Here is a 20,349-nt window from a genome sequence, read left to right as displayed (position 1 = left end):
TCGAACAGTTGTGAATTGATTCGCTTTGACTAAGGCTATTAATTAATTGTTCTCAACATCCGATGGCTGACCACTATGCTCATCATCCTCAATACTCTCGTTGCCACCACGAAATTTCTTAAACCACCATTGTGTCGTGCGTTCAGTATTGGTTCCTTCTTCGTTGATATCGCGGGCTGTTTCGGCAGCTTTTCGGCCTAGCTTGAATTGAAATAAGAAAATTGTTTTATTCCATTTTGTATTCAACGTTCTGGAAAAAGATATAATTGTTTTAAAACGATTGTAATTTAAATGATTAGATAAAGCGAAAATATCTCTTAAAAATGATATATAAAGCAAAGATATTATAGCAAAACTTATTTGAAAATACATCATTTGAAATTAAAATTATAAATTCCGCAGTAACTTTATTCTCAACTTAATAATAACTGTTTATTCATTATTGTACAATAAACTTGAACCTGGTCAGTACTATAACGCATGATCATTTGGGAATTCCAGGTTTTGTATGTGCTCTCCGCTTATTTCGGCACTGTTTCTCCTTGCCACTGGACTAAAAAATTTCCGATTCAGGAGATGTGGGTAAGTAATTGTGCAACTCTTGCCTCAGAATTTCATGCGCAGCTACTCTTGCGATGAGTATCTCTTGTCTCTCGAGACTTTTTTATTTTTTTTTTACATAGGAATCACCACATTATCAAGGCAAAGAGGCCACTCAAGGATAAGGGTTAAAGAGTGTACAGTAGAAATTGGACAATATAGTAATCGTTAGTAATGAAAATTTGGTAAATTTGATAACTTATATGGAACGGCTCATCAAGAACTTATTTACGTTAGACTTGAACACAACCATATTGTAGTCAGCCGGATAGCAGGAAAACGGGAGACAATTCCACAGGCGTGCAGTTCTAAGAAAGAAGCTTTGTTCATGGAATCTACGTTTAGGTTTAGGCACAGATAAAGAATGGGGGGAATTATTGATAGTGTTTACAGCTAGACGAGTGTTTTTTGTGAAAGTTTGGCGAGGGGGGACCATAGACTGAAGCTCAGTCGAACACTTTCCATGAAAATAACGATACATCAGAGACAAACTCGCAACATCTCTTCTGTGAGATAGAGGTTGCAGGGAAGAGAAAAGGACATCTCATACGAGGCTACGAAGTCTATTTTGAACTCTATCAAGACAGGACAAGTCCTTTCTAGCAGCTCCTGCCCAGATGTGGCAACAGTATTCCATCCTTGGACGTACCTGGCTCTTATATAGATAGAGAATTGCATCAGCAGTGAGACATCTACTGGATCGATAGAAAGATCCCACCATTTTTCCAGCGGCCTTGGCAACAGATTTGATATACGTGTTCCATTTAAGATCAGGAGTAATGGTCAAGCCCAGAAGCTTGTCAAAACTTGAGGCCTCCTGAAGACGATAGCCATTCATTTCAATTGATGCCAGATGTGGATCGGAATGTTGATGATGTAAAGAGAGAAGCTTGGTTTTACATGCATTAAAAGTACGGAACCGAAGCTTTCTCAAGAAAGTTTACTTCCTTACTTATGCTTTCCAATCTTGTATATTATAATTCTTTATTACTGCTACAACTTACACAAAGGTGTGAAAATAACTGAATTTGGTTGAAGGGTATTGAAAGAATAGATTCGATTTATAATATGATTTAACATGTTTTTCATTTGTCAAGTAAAAATGAACAATATGTCTACATTAGATTTAACCCGTTGAGTTTTATTTTATGACTAGCGATGAGTACCCGGCGTTGCCCGGGTGTTTGGAGGCGTGTGTGGAAACTCCGGGGTGGGGCTGGGGTTAAAATATGTTTTGGTAGGTAAGTATGAGGATGGAACCCGAACCGTTGAGGCAAAGTTGTAAATTAAAGTGTGAAAAAAAACGCGCGACGTTAGCCATTGCCCCACCGCGAGATGCTAACGGAAACACGTTTGAATTTATTTAATTACTTGGATTTGGTAGGTGCCCATTTTAATGAGTTAATGATGTTAATTTTGACTGCGAGATTTTTATTTTCCCAAGATGTTATAGGAAAAAGACTAACCCACATGCGGCTAGCGAGACATGTTGAATATTTCTCTTCCCGAAATCGAGCAAATTAAATAGACAGGCGAGCTTCGTTGTTAACTGTGAGATATTACGATTTATATGTGATATAAAAAGTTTTTAAAAGTTGTGAACCGACCGACTGCTTCTCTGAACAAAGCCTTTTGTAGACATACAGAAAAAGCGAACACACATACAAACATACATACATTTTCGCTTTTATATTTATAGATTACAATTACTGCCCCCGCTTGGCTGTCATGGCGATTAAAATGGCTGAATATTTTATTCTCCCTCTCACAGCAGGAAGATTTGACACAAGGTCAGAAAAGCGAGATTTAAAACATCAGCACTCGAGAGGAAGAGTACTCTGGCCTGCAAAATAAGAATGTATAGACAGCCCCAATCGGCATTCCCTGGTAGAGCTACCATTGGCGATTAGCAATAAACTAACCTCATTCTCAAATGATGAAATAAACAAAGCCTGCAGGTGGACCTGCCAGAACTGAATGGAGCCAAGACATATACCTTATTTAATAGAGCATAAACAATCTCAACACTGGACGCGACTCTGGTGGCTTTGCTGCCAAGGATAAACTGTCAACTTCTGCTGAATAATTAATAAGAAACTAGATTAGGGCATGAGATACTGATATAATTGAACGACCACTAAGATCGAGGCCGCAATTGTTAAAAATCAACAGTGAAATTAAAAAAAAAAAATTATTTTAACATATTGGATTCAGCAGATAAATGATTGTGATCGAATTGTATAGGATGATCCCATCCAAATAAATTAAACCCATGAAATCGTTAAGAAAATTCATAATCCTTTCTTCAATAAAATCATATTTAGTAAAAATAATTTTAAGTCAATTCCTGAACTGTCCACAACGTTTCGTTCATGAACATCCAACGCTCTTTGTTTTAGCGCCGTTCAATGATGCAAAATCACCAATAACACTAGAAAGTGACGGTAGTTAACGACACTGACTGATACCCTGGGTGTCCCAAGTGCATTAAAAATCCAGTTCGTTTACCAAAATTACTTTCACTTAAAATGTTTGCAACATTCACGTGGTCCTTCTCGTAATCTCGCATGTCTTTCTAAAAAGAATTCTGACTAGAAAAATATCGGGGAAACCAATGCCAATAATAGAATCTTTGGAAACATGCGATATGCCAATAACACTTAATAGTCTATGATTGTTTCGGTAGAAATAATCATAGAGAAAAAAATATGAGAGGTTTTAAGTTCGATGAATGTGAAGTTCATTTAGAATAATCTCCCTACTGATGAGGTGATCACTAAAGTGCCGTCGTATATTATTGAACTTAGATCAGATAAAGATTGTTGGACATGCAAAAGTGAAATTTGGAAGGCAAGTAAAGCATTTGTTAAAGTTTATTTGTCCGAATGTGGTTGAATTGTGGGAAAAATGTGAATTTTATTTTAAAAAAAATTTTTTTTTTTTAACTAGCGGCTCCGCCGCATCGGCACACACAACGCCGACTAAAACACAAAATCGAATACACTCAACATCAAGTACAATCAACATCGTCTTACGATCAACGCTTACCTTGTGAACTCGGAGTATGGGAAATTTCCATATGCACAAAACAAAATCAATGAAAAATCCAAAATACCCTAACGAAGGGTAAGGATAATGAGTAAACGTTGGATAAAATGATGGTTAAAATGTTTACGAACTTGCCAGGATTCGAACCTGGAATCTTCTGATCCGTAGTCAGACGCGTTATCCATTGCGCCACAAGTCCTGTCCGTACGCCGAAAGGTGTCACCGCGACTGTATATAGACAGTGCTAAACTCCGTTAACATGGGCAGGTAACTTTTTAGACAATTGCACGAAACGGCCTCAACCCCCATTATTTCGAGCTTTTTGTGTGACTTGGCTTACGAACCATATATAGATAAGGACAATTTAGGGACTCATACTTTTCCGGGAAAAAAAAGAATTTTTCAATTCGGTGCATCCGTTCGAAAGTTTTATTGGTACATACACCCATCCACACACACACACACACACACACACACACACACACGCACACACACACATAAATAAATAAACATTTAGAATTTTATTAATAGTATAGATTATATGAACGAATTTTCGGGTGTCATCCTCCACAGTATCTTATGTTGATGTTTCAACAGGTAATTTAGTGCAACATAGTCCCAGTGTAGATATTACATCATCAGGTAAAACATTAAGAACTACATAAAAGCAATAAAAAAAAAAACGAATTCCGATATCGCATCTTGTATTGTTGTTACATCTCTTTCCCATTTGAGGGTTCTTGATAAAGTGCAGAAACGTATCTGTAATTTGATTGGCCACTCACTTTCTCTTCTCTCTCTCTCTCTCTCTCTCTCTCTCTCTCTCTCTCTCTCTCTCTCTCTCTCTCTCTTACAGATATGATGTTATTCGTGTCAATCTCTTCTATGACTATTAATATGACGTATTGCTCAGAATCTTTTGCCTACATTTTTGTTCCAGTTCCTTTGACTTGTTGGTCAAGTGGTCCCCATTAATTCGCTGTTTTGATACCTCATTGTAATACTGCGTCCTATTCCAGTAGCTTCTTTCGCGAGAGAACTGCTCTTCTCCTTTGTGGAACAATCTATCAGTCGACTGTTTACCCCCTACCTATAGGCTTGATCTGTTCAAGGTTAAAGATTACAATAAATTGGTATCTGCTACATTTTTGGTAATTATCTTTCTTTTTTGTTAGTTACTTACATAAATTGACTTCACACATTTTTCATTGAGCGATTTCGATTGTTTTTAATAAATTTAACATTATTACAGAAACTTGACTTATCCAATATTATTTTTTTTTTTTTTGCATTTTCATTCCAAACAGGGCGTAGTGTCACTTTGATGTACGAGGCTACTATCTGGGACATAAATTGCAAGGATACTATGTAGGGAGTTGAGCAGCAAGATATCTATTTACATTACACTTGAACTTCTGCATGTCAGTACAGTTGGGAAAGCAGGAACCCGGAAGGGAATTCCAAAATCTAACAATTCTGGGGAAGAAACTATTACAGTAGAAGGCTTTCTGACATCTTGGGATTTCTACTGTGTAGGGTGGGATTTTGCTGCTTTTCAGGGGTATTTACGCCGAGGGGCTAGAAGGGCTAGTAGTTCGTCAGAGTATCTACCATTAAAATACTTGTAAAATAGGAAGAGGGATGCAGAGGTTGAAGCTTAGCTGATAGTTCGGGGCCTATTATGGTTGGCGACTCTCTTTTGAACCCTGTACAAGAGTGGGAGACTAGTAGACTGAGCAATCAACAATTCCCCCGCTATCCAACAATCATGAGGTTGTTTGCACGGCAACCGAGAAGGCTAACATACTTGCCTGTCAATTTGCCTCAACCTCCACATTGGACCTAGCAAACCACTCCCTCCCTGACTTTCCTTTGCGGACAGACGTCACACTGGATGATCTGAAAATCACCCCTTCTCAGGTGTATTATATCATAAAAACCTAGACATCTCAGAAGCATGTGGACCCGATCTCATTCCGGCTGTGCTATTAAAAAATGCTCCACTAAAGTTGCTCTAGTTCTCTCCAAACTTTACAACAAATGCATCAACGAATCTTGCTTTCCTGACTGATGGAGAACTGCTTCTTTGGTACCAGTTTACAAGAATTCTGGCGAAAGAACTGCTCCATTAAATTATCGCCCCATGTGTCACCTCGGGCTCGACAACATATTCGATTCCATAATTAATCAAGCTCTAGTCCACCACCTTACAGTTGCTAAACTTCTGACCGACCAACAATATGAATTTAGGCAAGTCCGTGTTACAGCAGATATCCTAACTTTGATCTCTGAACGTATATACCATATACTGGACAATGCAGGGGAGGGTAAAGCAGTAGCCCTAGATATATGTAAGGCTTTTCACAGGGTATGGCACGATGTTCTCAGGAAAATCAGATCATACGGTATCACTGGACGAATACGTAACATAAATAAATCCTTCTTAAATAAGAGAAAATCCAGTTTATCATCGACGGTCGTACATCGAAACAATATGATAAAAATGTGGGTGTACCTCAAGGGTCGATTATAGGACCTTTATTATTTCTAATATTAATGAATGACCTTCTTGACAAAATTGTCCCTGTGATGGGTATATTGGCTGATGACACTACGCTCTATAACAGGCACGAGAGGAAAACAGATGAACACAAATCTAAAGAAATGGTAGAAACATTAGAGGAAGACCTCCAATCTGTAGTGGAATGGGAATAAAAATGGATAGTCACATTAAACACTGCCAAGACTAAAATCGTTTCCTTCAATAATTACAAGAAACCTTCTCAACCACCAATAGCTATAGCTAAATATACATTACTGGAAAGTGATTATTTCAAATTCCTCAAATTAACGTTCACAGGGAACATGAGTTGGAACAGATACATTGAGAGCATTGGCAGGGCCGCTTCAAGGAAGGTAGGCTCTCTCTACCATGCTAGAAAGTTACTTACGCTTGAATGTATCCTGTACCTCTACAAGACCACCATTTGCGCATGTATGGAGTATTGTTGTCACATTTGGGCTAGTGCATCTGCTACTAGTCTCTCGCTCCTAGACAGGGTTTAAAAGAGAGTTGCCAACCTGATAGGTCTTGAACTGTCATACAAGATTTAACCTTAGTCCCATCAACGAAATGTCGCATCCCTCTGCCTGTTCTAAAGTATTTTAATGATGGATGTTATGACGAACTAAAATCCTTGTACTCCTTCGATATAAATACCTCCGACAACCCGGCAATCATCAAAATCACACCCCTACACAGTAGAGATCCCTAGATGTAAGAAAGCCTCGAATTGCTTCTGCTAGACTTTAAAATTCCTTTTCGGGCTCCTGCTTTCCCAACTGTCCTGACATGCAGAAGTTCAAGTGTAATGTGAACAGACATCTTGCTACTCAACACCCTACATAGTATCCCTGATAGTAGTCCCCTACATCAAAGTTGCACTTTGCCTGGTTTGGGGAGAAAATGAAATTAAATGTATATATATATATATATATATATATATATATATATATATATATATATATATATATATATAAAGAGAGAGAGAGGAGGTGTTAAAGAAGTATAGAAATATTATCTGAATGGAGACTTTTCGATATTATAAAACGCTCACTGTAGGTAAAGCTTAGGAAAATATATTTATAATAGAAAAACATGTACTGGTGGATATAGATTCAATTTGAAATAGAGAATACCATACAGCCTGTAATGATTATGAATGCTATTGTATTCACTTGTTTCAAATTGATTAATAAAACTTTATTTTATATACCTTATAATACCTTAAAAAGTATACATTTTCATATATATATATATATATATATATACACACACACACACATATATATATATATATATATATATATATATATATATATATATATATATATATATATATATATATATAATTTTCGTATCATTTGGCTCAAGCTGCGGATGGGACATGCTACCAGGTACCAGACATTAAACCGCTATCTCATATATTCCAACCGAGAGACATTATTACCATTCCAACCGTCCATTAAAATGCAATTGGTTGTATCACGCTTGCACTTCGTTCACTGTGTATATTCGCCAGGTAGTTTTTTAAATTCTTTTTCATGGATGCGGCTGCTCATATAATTACTGGGATTATGCAAAACTTCTTAAGATTCCAGTATCTGTTCATGTCGTACACACACACACACACACACATATATATATATATATGTATATATTAGTGATGGGACGATTTAAATATATTTCCCGATTCCGATACAATTACCGATTTCGATTATTTATAAATCTATAAATATTTAGCTATAGAACTTTTATTTCCCCCGATTTCTGAAATTAATGTTAAATATGCTGATATTTTCCTTAACGTAAAATTACACTTGTGGAGAGTGATCTATAGATTTTTGCTTTACTGGTATTTTAAAATCAATAAATGTTTTATTTTATCGTTATTGCTATTAGCAAACGAAGATTTTGCTTTAAACAAAATAAAAAAAAGCAATTAATAGAATCGTTTTGGCATCGGAAAATATGCAGCAATTTTTTCGATTCCGAGAAGGATTTTGATACCCCCAATTTTTTCGATTTTTCCCATTCCCAGTTCCGATCTCGATTAATCGTCCCAACACTAATATATATATATATATATATATATATATATATATATATATATATATATATATATATATATTTGTAGTCATCGACATACATTCCTGCTTCGTCAGTGCCACTAGACTAGCACCTCTCCCAAGTCGAGGATTGAACCTAGAACCATCACGTTGATAGTCAACAGATCAACCGATCGACCCACGGGAGCAGCGCCCGCAAAAAACCTCGCCAAATGTCCTTTTTTTATTATTTTTTATTTTGCAAACATCTGTCCACCACTTTTATAGTGCTCAAACCGCTTACTCACAAACATATATATAGAGATATGTATATATTTAAATTAAAATCTCCCCGCTCATAACCCCCACCCATGTTACATTCTAACTTTGTAAACGAAATAAGAAAATGTTTTTGTTTGAAATATCAGTTATCGACGATAATTCTTGGCCTGAAAACGTAATCCCCCAACGCGGGTGATTACAGAAACATGTATGCACATATGCAGCCATCAATGTTTGTATAAATAAATTTTATATATATATATATATGTATATATATATATATATATATATATATATATATATATATATATATATATATATATTGACGCATGTGCAGAAACGTATAAATATATGTTTAACGTTCAACGAGTAAATGTCTATACATAATACGATAGAGGATTCCAGTAATACTCTTGCTTGAACTCCTCCGAATTAACTTCCTCACCCATCCTCGGTACATCGCAATACGTTCACAAAGTACCACTACTGCTTCCTTTGTCTTCTTGGACAACCAACTCTGCCCATTGCCACCTTTTGACACGAAACTTGAAAAACTGATCGTTCATGTCACTTCGACTATTCGTCAGAACTAAATGATGCCCAGAACCCGCGGAAAAAGTCCCTCGCCGTGTTATCCTCTCCCTCGCACCGTGCGTCTTTAAAGATTCGGCGTAAACGCCGAAAGCTCTCTTTGAGTCCTGTGCCATCGACGCGTGAAGAAAGACATGGAGCTTCTGCGTTACTGAAATTGACAGCAGATCTAACCCCGTTGGGTCAACGCTGACGAATTATTGACCAACGTTTGGCGGCATGCCAGGTTTTCACTCTTCTGATTCCTCTACCCTGGTTTTTCGGACGTTTGCAACCAGACGGGCGAACAATTAAAAGAGCGAAACCTATCGCCCTTCGACAAATTTTACAGCCCCCACTCTGAAATCCATTGATTCGGCCAATCACCCTACCCTCACCTCCCTTTGTCCCTACGTCACCATTACCGAATAGACATAATTCATTGCTTTTATATTGGTGCCATTTGATGTGGTCAAGAATAATGAGTGCGATGGTCAGCCGATACTGGTGTTCTTCAACCAGCGGACTGGACGTTTAGGTTTTATTGCCAGGATTACTCACGCTTCATTCTTCACTCGTCCTTCCCTCTCTCTCTCTCTCTTTCTCTCTCTCTCTCTCTCTCTCTCTCTCTTTCACCTTCACAACACATTGTCTATTCCCTTTACCTCTGTTTCTCCCATCTGTTATTCTCTGTAATCTATCTCCTCCATATCCTTTTACTTCGTTCACCTCCGCCTCCATTACCTCTCCCGATCCAATATTCCTTTCTTTGTCTCCCTTTCCCTTTTTCCTATCTATCTATCTCTCTATCTATCTATCTATCTCTCCACTATTATATAAAGGAACTTTGTCTGATATATATATATATATATATATATATACAGAGAGAGAGAGAGAGACACACACACACACACTGTGTGTGTGTGTGTGTGTGTGTGTGTGTGTGTGTGTGTGTGTGTGTGTGTGTGTGAGTTCTCTATGGACTCGGATTTTTTTTTTTTTAGAGATTTCACACGGAGGTACTTGATGTGTCTGGAAGTATTCTTACGTAGGTTTTGTGTCGGAATGTTTGGTAAGTATCGAAAATCCATAATCAAAATAATCGGATTAAAAAAATATAGTCTGATTTTGACCAGAGTTCACACTTTTATAACAGCTGACATCACAAGTGCATTTGAGAAGTTTTATCACCGCACAAGCAGAAAGTCCTAGCGTATATAATCAACAGTAGGTACTTCAATCAGACATGGGCGCGTTCGAATTGAATATTTCTGTTAAGAACCACGACACTCGAGTTTTGCATTTGAAAATTTTATTGAAGCCATTATATATAAAAATAATTTTATAAAATCAACAATAGTTTCTCTACAGTGCAATATAGACTACAATGTATTGTGGGCAAGGGACTTTTTCCGTGGGTTCTGGGCAATACGGCATAATCGCGTTGACACACCGGTTCTCATCAAATCACCGAAGTTAAGCAACATTGAGCCTGATTAGTACAAGATGGGTGACCATTTGGAAATTCTAGGCGCTGGATGTGCTCTCCCTTATCTCGGCATTTGTTTCCAGTCGTCCTGCAATTCACTTGCCACTGATATTTAACAATGTCGATGCAGCAGAGGTACGGTAGGAACTGCGCACCTCCTGCCACAAAAATTTCACGCGCTGGCACCCTTCCTGGGTATCCATAGTCTGTGAAAGACTGAAGAAGCCTCATCCTCATTGTGGGCAAAGTCATTGTAGGCAGGAATGTGAAGCTGCCTCCCGGCACAATGCGGAGGGTTCCCAACTAGAGTAAAAAATTATGAAGGGTGGAAAATTTGTTCATTATCATTACTGGACTCTCTCTCTCTCTCTCTCTCTCTCTCTCTATATATATATATATATATATATATATATATATATATATATATATATATATATATATATACGTGTGTGTGTATGTGTGTGTGTCCGTGTGTATATATACATATATATATACACACGGACACACACACACGCATACACACACACAAACACACACACACATATATATATATATATATATATATACATATATATATATATATATATATATATATAAAGCTGAACGTCTGTGTGTGTGTCTGGTCACGAATAGGCTCCTATATGGTTGACTATTATAGAAAACTGATTACATATAATGATAGAAGATGTATCGAGACACAGGAATGGGTGTTTGATCTGGCATAATGATGATTCATTAGAATTGTGGGATCTGCGTACGCGTCTGGTCCACAAAGTATGGAAATAAAAAATTAAAAAATAAAAAAAACGTTTACAAGTGTTTTTGATATAGATGTACATAATAATACTTTGATAAGTATGTTTTAACTTAAATAGGGATGGTGTAATAAAATTGTAGCGTCTGCGTTCGCGCCTGGCCTCCATAGAATGGAAATAGGTACAAACTTTAATAAAGACCTTTCATATCTATCTGCGTAAGTATACTTTGATAATTATGCTTCAGTCTGACCTCCATAGAATGGAAATATGTCACAAAGTTTAACAAGGTTTTTTAATATAGATCCACAGAATATTGTGATAAGTGTTTCAGTGTGAACAGGTATGGTATAATAAATTATGGGGTTTAGCTATTTTATTTTTACTTTCATCATATTTTGCTTTGGTTTTGATACCCCCAAATTCGAAGCTATCTCTTTACAACGCTTTCTTTTCATAACCTATCATACTTTCATAAATCAGAGTCCATTTTCTGTAGGCTGTTTTTGAACCCAGTCAACGACGAGTACTTTTGCTAGTATATATATATATATATATATATATATATATATATATATATATATATATATATATATATATATATATAATTATTCATTTATACCTACAGACACTACGCAATCATCAGTGTAGGGGTGACTGTGGAGTATCTGAAAGGATGAAATACAGAGGAGACATAGCATCATTCAGACATCGACTGATTTTTTATGAAAGTCGCTCCAGACAAAACATTAAGCCACTTGATATAAGAAGCTAAAAAGAATGAAATATGATTCGATAAACGTAAAGACAAAAGATGCCTATTGAGCTTCGTCTTCAAAAGACCAAAAGTTTACAGAAAAAATTCAACAAACTTTCAGTTATCGGAAAGAAATTACTAGAATAAAAACAGACGTGTTATTATAATGAGGTATCTGAACAACAAATTGATGAAGACCACTAGACTAATGAGTCAAGCGAGCTGGAACAAAGGAAGCAGAGAATGGAACGAGTTTTGCTTGAATACTTACTGGTATGAAGTATTAAAATCTTGAGGTGCATGGAGATTACTGGAATCATTTCAGATAGTAATAAATAATTGATGCGGGAACACTAATGATGCTGCAGTAATGATCGGCAGAAACAGAAAGGATTGGAAATCGGAAGATACTTTCTGTAACGAACAATCAAGGCAAAAACGTCTGTTTTTATTAATAAGTAGACTACTATTGAAGTAAAAAAAAAAAATTGTTATGAATTAATTCTGAACACCGAATAGAATTAGCCAAAATCTGAGAAAAGAAGGCATGGTTATATCAGTTTTAATCAGAACATGTGAACCAATCATCAAAAATATTGAAGCTTGAGACATTTAACCGATTAACGAAATGCTGATAAAAAAGAATGGTGTTATAAAGATACAAAGTTGGATAAATCGATATGAGGATACAACAAGAAAATCAATCGGTTGTTAAATAATCGTGGGTGATGATGATGATGATGATGATGATGATGATGATGATGATGATGATTTCAGTAATGAAATCAATGTCGATGTTAATGATGATGATGACAATGTCGATCTCGTTGATGATGATATGACGATTTCGATAAGGAAATCGATGTCGCCGCCGCTGCTGCTGCTGCTGCTGTTGCTGCTGCTGATGATGATGATGATGATGATGATGGTCATCATCATCATCATCATCATCATCATCATCATCATCATCATCGACATCGATAATAAAATCGAAGTCTATGATTATAATGGTGAAGACTCCGAAAATGAAATCAATGATGATGATTATGATAATGATGCTGATGCTGCTGATGCTAATGATGATGCTGCTGCTGCTGATGATGATGCTGCTGCTGCCGCTGATGATGATGATGATGATGATGATGATGATGACGACGACGACGACGACGACGATGATTATGATGATGATGATGATGATGATGAAACATAATGCCACTTTACAAACAGTTTTTAATAGTTTCAGATTGCCGTCATTTTGTTCGGAAGCAAAGCGTAGCACCTGTTCTGAAACTACACTTCATCTCATTTTGTCCTCGGTCAGTGAGGGAGCAATGCGAGTACTTCTCGGCTACGGATTTCTATTTTTGTTGTTAATGTTATTCATATCCCAATCGAGAGTGTCCCTTCTGGTGGGGATTGAATTTCCTCCACAATAAAAATTAACCTTGTGTCTAACTCTGCCCTAGTGAGGAGTCTAGTAAATCGGGACAACACACGCACGTTGGCTTAACAACAATAACAAAACTACGAGACTAATTACTCTTAAAGGAAAACGACACATTATAAAAACTTTTTAATAATGAAATCGCTGCCTATACACGCATTCGCGTTCGATACTACTACTACTACTAATAATAATAATAATAATAATAATAATAATAATAATAATAATAATAATAATAATAATAATGATAATAATAATGATAAGAAGAAGAAGAAGAAGAAGAAGAAGAAGAAGAAGAAGAAGAATTGTCAAAGACAACTTCGTATTAAATTGAGTGTATTTTTCATGTAGTTTCCTTTGATGTTGCGCAGCATCCCGCTGGCGGACGTCCCAGTCTCCCCCCTGCATCCTTCACTTAAATCTCCACTCCGTTCTCTTCACGCCTCCATCGCCCACCGGTGCCTCCACTCCCTCCGTCGTACACACCATCGGAAGAAAAGTGCCTTGTTTACGAAGTTATCCGTTTTTTGGAAATCCGATGATACAAATCAAAGTTGTTTACTCGCATCTCTCGGAATAGTTTTTTTTTTAATTCCACTCTCCGACACTAAAACGAAAAAAAAAGAAAAAAGAATGAATTATTTTCAAAAAAAAAAAAAATGAGCGTAGACGAAAGAAATTCGAAGAATAGAAAAAGCACTTGTGTTTATTGAGCTATTCAATATGAAAGATTTCGGCGGGGGGGGGGGGGGTAGCTCCCACCCACAGGACGCTTTTACGCCACTCCCGGCTTTCGTGCATCCAGCCGTCTCCACCCGTAACGCACTTTCTAAAAAGAGTACCGAAAGAACGCGTCAAAATCTGATTCTCTTGGTGATCAGCGATTGCCAACTCATCGATTCCTCATTTGTTTCGAGTCTGCGATAAATAATAAAAGAAATATCTAAAAGTTTTTAATTCATCGAAACTTTTGTCGGAGAATGAATTACCTTTTTTCTTTTATAATTCCTTATCAAGGCTCTCTCTCTCTCTCTCTCTCTCTCTCTCTCTGTATATATATATATATATATATACCCCCTCCCTTTCTCCATCTTTATCTATCTATCTATCTATGAATCTCTCCCTCCCCCTCTCTCTCTCTCTCTCTCTCTATATATATATATATATATATATATATATATATATATATATATGTATATATATATATATATATATATATATATATATATCTTTGGTAGAGTGCTTGCTCGCATGCAAAAGGCTCGAGTTTCGAATCCTGAGTTCGGCTTTGTCTAACTGATGAGCCGAAATGAGAGCGAAACTCGAGTCTTGAGCTTCCGATTCCTTGATTGTCATGGCTCTTGTGGGCTTCGACGTTGTTTGGCTGTGGAATTTATTATATATATATATATATATATATATATATATATATATATAGAGAGAGAGAGAGAGAGAGAGAGAGAGAGCGAAATAGATAGATAGATAGATAGATAGATATAGATGTTATTTGTTTTTGTGATACGTTTTGAATGAATTCAAATATTTACGAAAGTGCATTTTTACCTAAATGCGAGTTGGGAATAATTTTCTCTAAAACGAACTTGGTACCCCAACATTGGGAGCAGCATACATATTGTTTTTCAAATATAATTATCTACTGACACGCGTTCGTTGTCTACGACTCATCAGAGTGGCTGGATCTAGCGAGATTCGAAATCGGGAGCCCGCATAACGAGCCCAAACCCCTTACCCGCGCGTCCATCTCGCTCGACTGTCTGGATGTGTCGCGATTTATTTAGATGTTATTTGTTTTTGTTTTTGCGATAAATTTTGAATGAATTCAAATATTTACGAAAGTGCATTTTTACCTAAATGCGAGTTGGGAATAATTTTCCCTTTAACCAACTTGGTACCCCCATATGGACAGCTGCATACATATTGTTTTTAAAATATAATCGCAAAAACAAAAATTAATAACTTCTAAATAAATCGCGATACATTCAGACAGTCGAGCGAAATGGACGAGCGGTTAAAGGGTTTGGGCTCATTACCGCGGGTTCCCGATTTCGAATCTCGCTAGATTCAGCCACTCTGATGAGTCGTAGACGACGAAACACGTGTCTCTCTTCATATATATATATATCATGCCTCATCTTTCTTATTCCCTCTTTTTATATCGCTCACCTCTCTCTCTCTCACTCACTCAGTCACTCAAGCTATCTCTCTCTCTCTCTCTCTGTCTCTCTCTCTTTAGCTATCTGTATCTCTATTTCTTTATTTATATGTATATGTATATAGAGAGTGGACCGATAAAAGTGTCGCCCCCCCCCCCAAAAAAAAACAACAGTACAGCTTATTTTAAAACTTTTATTGAAAAATCAATTCCAGTTAATCATGTAGTAAAGCTGACATCTTATTCAATGTAGCCGCCTTCAGCCTCAATCACCGCCTCGATACGGGTCCGGAATTAGAAGTATGCTATTTCCCCAAGCGCCGGCGGTTGCTGGCGAATACTGGGCGGATGACAGCGATCAGGCTGACTTTAGTGTAGTTTGAGGACCTGTTGGTGATGTATGACCAAACGAAGGAGTCTAGCGGCCAGTGAGAGAAGGGTATAAAGCCGTAACACTCCCTCTGGTCCCAAGCCTGGGTTTTTTTGAACTTGTGAGCCGGCGCCGAGCCGTGTTGCCATACCCAGAGTCTGTCAGCGGCCACCTGATTATACCAGGGGATCACCACGCATCCAGGTACCCTTTGATGTTGACTTTCAAGCCGACTTCGAAGATGTGAGGTGGCATGATGCGGCTTTCACTTAAAACCACAGACCATAAACCAAAGATCATAACCGTGGCCGGAAACTTTGTTTTTTTATCACCCTAAACACGTCCCTATTATACGTGGCCATCCAGCAATGCCTCTTTAAAGGTGCTGGGTGGCAATGTCCCTGGTATCATAACTCGAATCGGTAGAGTGCATTATTTTTACAGCGGCACATCTCCGATCTCGCCCGTTAAACATTGCGTTACTTTCCGACATGATAGAAGACTCCTAATCGCTCTTCGGATTTGTATACAACTGGCCAACCAATAGATGGTCTGTAACAAAAAAGCGATTTTCAGAAAACGGAAATGGAATCATTTTGTCTTTTCCAGGGCAACAATTTTATCGTACCACCCTCTATATATACATCTGTCACTTTGCTCAATTTACCCTCTTCTTCCCCTCGTCTTTTCCCCCTAGCCACCACCCTTTTTCTGTCATTCTCCCTCTCTTTCTTTCACTTTTTTTTACTATCTCTTTTTAGTATTTGCTAAAGAAGTCCCGAATAACACCAAATATTACGATCATAAATGCACATATATTACCAAAAACCGAATGAATGTCACAACGGAAATTTATTACGCAAAGAAGTCTTTTTTTTTTTTACATCTTATGACTTATATTGCATAGCCTAACTTAAAATAAGAGTATCCAACTTACACCGAACGCGCATATATATATATATATATATATATATATATATATATATATATATATATATATATAGAGAGAGAGAGAGAGAGAGAGAGAGAGAGAGAGAGAGAGTGTGTGTGAGAGAGAGAGAGAGAGAGAGACCTGGAGTCTCCAGAGCAGAGTTTATTTTAATGCATTAGTAAATGTATAAATACTTTTAAAAGAAAACAGTGCCCATTAATAATAATAAGTTCAATAGGTATAGGTATCCTGGAGCTATATTACTATTGAGTAAAACGATTCATAATTGTGGATGAAAAATCAGTTTCAAACGGAGAAACAAACAAAATCAAAATTGATGTTCTTTTTTTCTTTTGAAACTGATTATGAATCGTCTTTACTCGATATATATATATATATATATATATATATATATATATATATATATATATATATATATACATATATATATTCACGTATATATAAATGTATATGTATATATTTACATATATATATACATATATATACATATATATATATTCACGTATATATAAATGTATATGTATATATTTACATATATATATATATATATATATAAAATAAATTCCACAGCCAAACAACGTCGCAGCTCACAAGAGCCATGACAGTCAAAGAACCGGAAGTCCAAGACTCGAGTTTCGCCCTCATTTGGGCTCATCAGTTAGACACAAACGAACTCAGGATTCGAAACCCGAGCCTCTTGCATGCAAGGCAAGCACTCTACCAACTGAAGTTCTAATAGGAGATTTATCAAAGTTTAAAACCATAAGACATACTTCATCAGCGGTCTCTCGCGCAGGCTACTAAGATATGATATGATATGTATGTATGTATATATATATATATAACTTCATTTCTTTCAGCGATAATGGAAACTGAAACGCAAACTTATGAAGAATTCTTAGTAAAATTATTTATTACAAGAAATGGAAGTGCATAACAATTAAACGACCCGGATGTAAGCGTGACACAGAATATAACACACGTTCTATCATTTTAATATATAGATGTTAAAAAAAAAAGCATATGTATGGATCAAGTTACTTATCCAGCATTTAGTGGGAGACTCGTTTAGATATTGTTCATTATGGTTTTCTTCTTATTTATATTAGCTAGAAATCACTCACCTGCGTTCTTATTTTAAGTTACGGCATGCTATATATATATCATAAAATGTGACATTCATTTTTATCGGACTAAAAAATAACAAAAAAAAAGTTACTTATAAGTCCCAGAAAGACTGTAGGATAGTGTTTATAAAACGTTGTCTTCGTTACCATCTATATGATACATATCAAATTTACGAATTAGAGATTTAGGACATTCAGAAATAAAATGATAATTAGGTATTATTAGCCCGTATCAATGTAGTCTATTACAATGATGAGGTGTATTTTTAATTGTATTTCGATATGACAAATGTTTACAATATGCATTCAAACGCTACTATATTCCTCTTACAGACCAGTTAGGGTTAAGGTCAGCCTTGAAATCCAATGCCAATCCAATGCCAATGTTAAAGGTCATTTTAAAGACGATGTAAAGTGAGACTTGCGCACAAAAAAAAACGTCTTCTGTAATAGGGGTAAGATGACCCGTAGGTGCATCAGAAATTTCGTGAAAATAGTGAATAATTCCACCCCATCTTTCCAAGCTTATAACTCCTCGAAAAATGTAATTCAAGCCCTAATTTTTTTTTCAATTAAAGGAGCAAGGACCAAGGTTTCATTAAAAAAAAAATGAGTTTTTTTTTAAAAAAAGGTTTTAAACTTCGGACTTTACAGGTAAATTTCTAAAAAACGGGTCTTTTTTTTGTTTTAAATTTGAATATATTATTTATTGACCTTTTCTCTTCAATTTGTGATATATAAAACTATTAAACATAAATTAATTATTTACTTTTTAATAGACATTTCAAAATGAGAGGCGTGAATTATTCGACCCCCTGTATTTCCAAGCTTATAACTCCTCGAAAAATGTAATTCAAGCCCTAATTTTTTTTCAATTAAAGGAGCAAGGACCAAGGTTTCATTAAAAAAAAAAAAACAATGTGTTTTTTTTTTAAAAGGCTTTAAACTTCGGACTTTACAGGTAAATTTCCAAAAAACGGGGTTTTTTGTTTGTTTTAAATTTGAATATATTATTTATTGACCTTTTCTCTTCAATTTGTGATATATAAAACTATTAAACATAAATTAATTATTTACTTTTTAAGAGAAACTTGAAAATTGGGGGGGGGCGTGAATTTAAAAAAAAACGTTTGTCTAAAATATTATATTCGGTTTATTGGAAAGAACATAAAATTTCACATTGACCCTGAAAATATCGTAAAAATAGAATCAATAGAAAAATTTTGATAGATTTTTAAAGTTTAAAAATTGAAAAATATTGAGTTCGGAAAATTCATTACTGTTTTTAAAAAAAAAAATATTTCTATTACTTTTAAAACAACTTTAATAGTTTATTTTGGAAGTATAATCCATAAAAAAAATAAATAACCCACTTTTAACAGAGAAATTACGAGATTTTTATATTTTATTCCCAGTTTCGTGTTAGGGGTGTCAAAAATTCCTACAAAAATTCTGATACACCTAGGACCGATTCCAAAAATGGCAATTTAAAAAAAAAATTAACGCATATTTTACGTTTTATGTATTTTCCGATGATGGGAGGCCTGCCTTCTCATTGATGCAGAAGATATGGACACAAAGAGATCATCTATGTTTAAACACTTAAATTAAATTCATGTACATTAAATTGAAATCGTTCAACGCGATTTTTTTTATTTTCAAACTTGATTAAAAACTTCTATGATATTAAAAAGAAAAGACGGGCATGAACAATAACACTTGAATAATGTGAATAGTGTTACATGATAAGGGCTGTCCCCTTTTCATGTAAGTATAAAAATGGAGAATTTAGTTTAAAATGAAAATGAAATGGCATAGGCGAAATTCGAACCTCGTAATCTAGTTTAGAAATAGATTACGTGTGAGAATTTAAAAATGTAAAACAAAACATTTGTTTAGAAATAGATAAATATTTCAAGAAAAGAATGCGAGCTGTCAAGTTTATTATGAAATTTTAAATTGAAAGAATGCAGCTTATAAGATAATGTTTTTAACATATTGAATATAGGTTAAAATTCCTTTTGTAGAAATAGGAAAAGTTTAGGACACGTATGTCCAGGACACGTGAAAGAATGCATATGTTTTAACATGTGTATGACGTCACGGAAAATAGAAAGTTCTAGAATAGAGAAAAAACTTTAGTTAGAAACGAGTCAGTGAGAAAACTCAGAGGG

General features: G+C 35.7%; 1 non-coding gene across 1 annotated transcript; it reads right to left on the bottom strand.

Annotated features, from left to right (window-relative positions):
- Window positions 1–3,774: 3,774 nt before the first annotated feature.
- Window positions 3,775–3,847, bottom strand: Trnar-acg (transfer RNA arginine (anticodon ACG)). The gene has a single exon. It is a non-coding gene; the product is annotated as a tRNA-Arg (tRNA).
- Between the last annotated feature and the right edge of the window lie 16,502 nt (window positions 3,848–20,349).

Source organism: Euprymna scolopes, chromosome 5 (genome assembly GCF_053919585.1).
Source record: "Euprymna scolopes isolate OS-2025 chromosome 5, ASM5391958v1, whole genome shotgun sequence".
Lineage (NCBI taxonomy): Eukaryota > Metazoa > Mollusca > Cephalopoda > Sepiida > Sepiolidae > Euprymna > Euprymna scolopes.
This window is presented reverse-complemented; position numbering and strand designations above follow the sequence as displayed.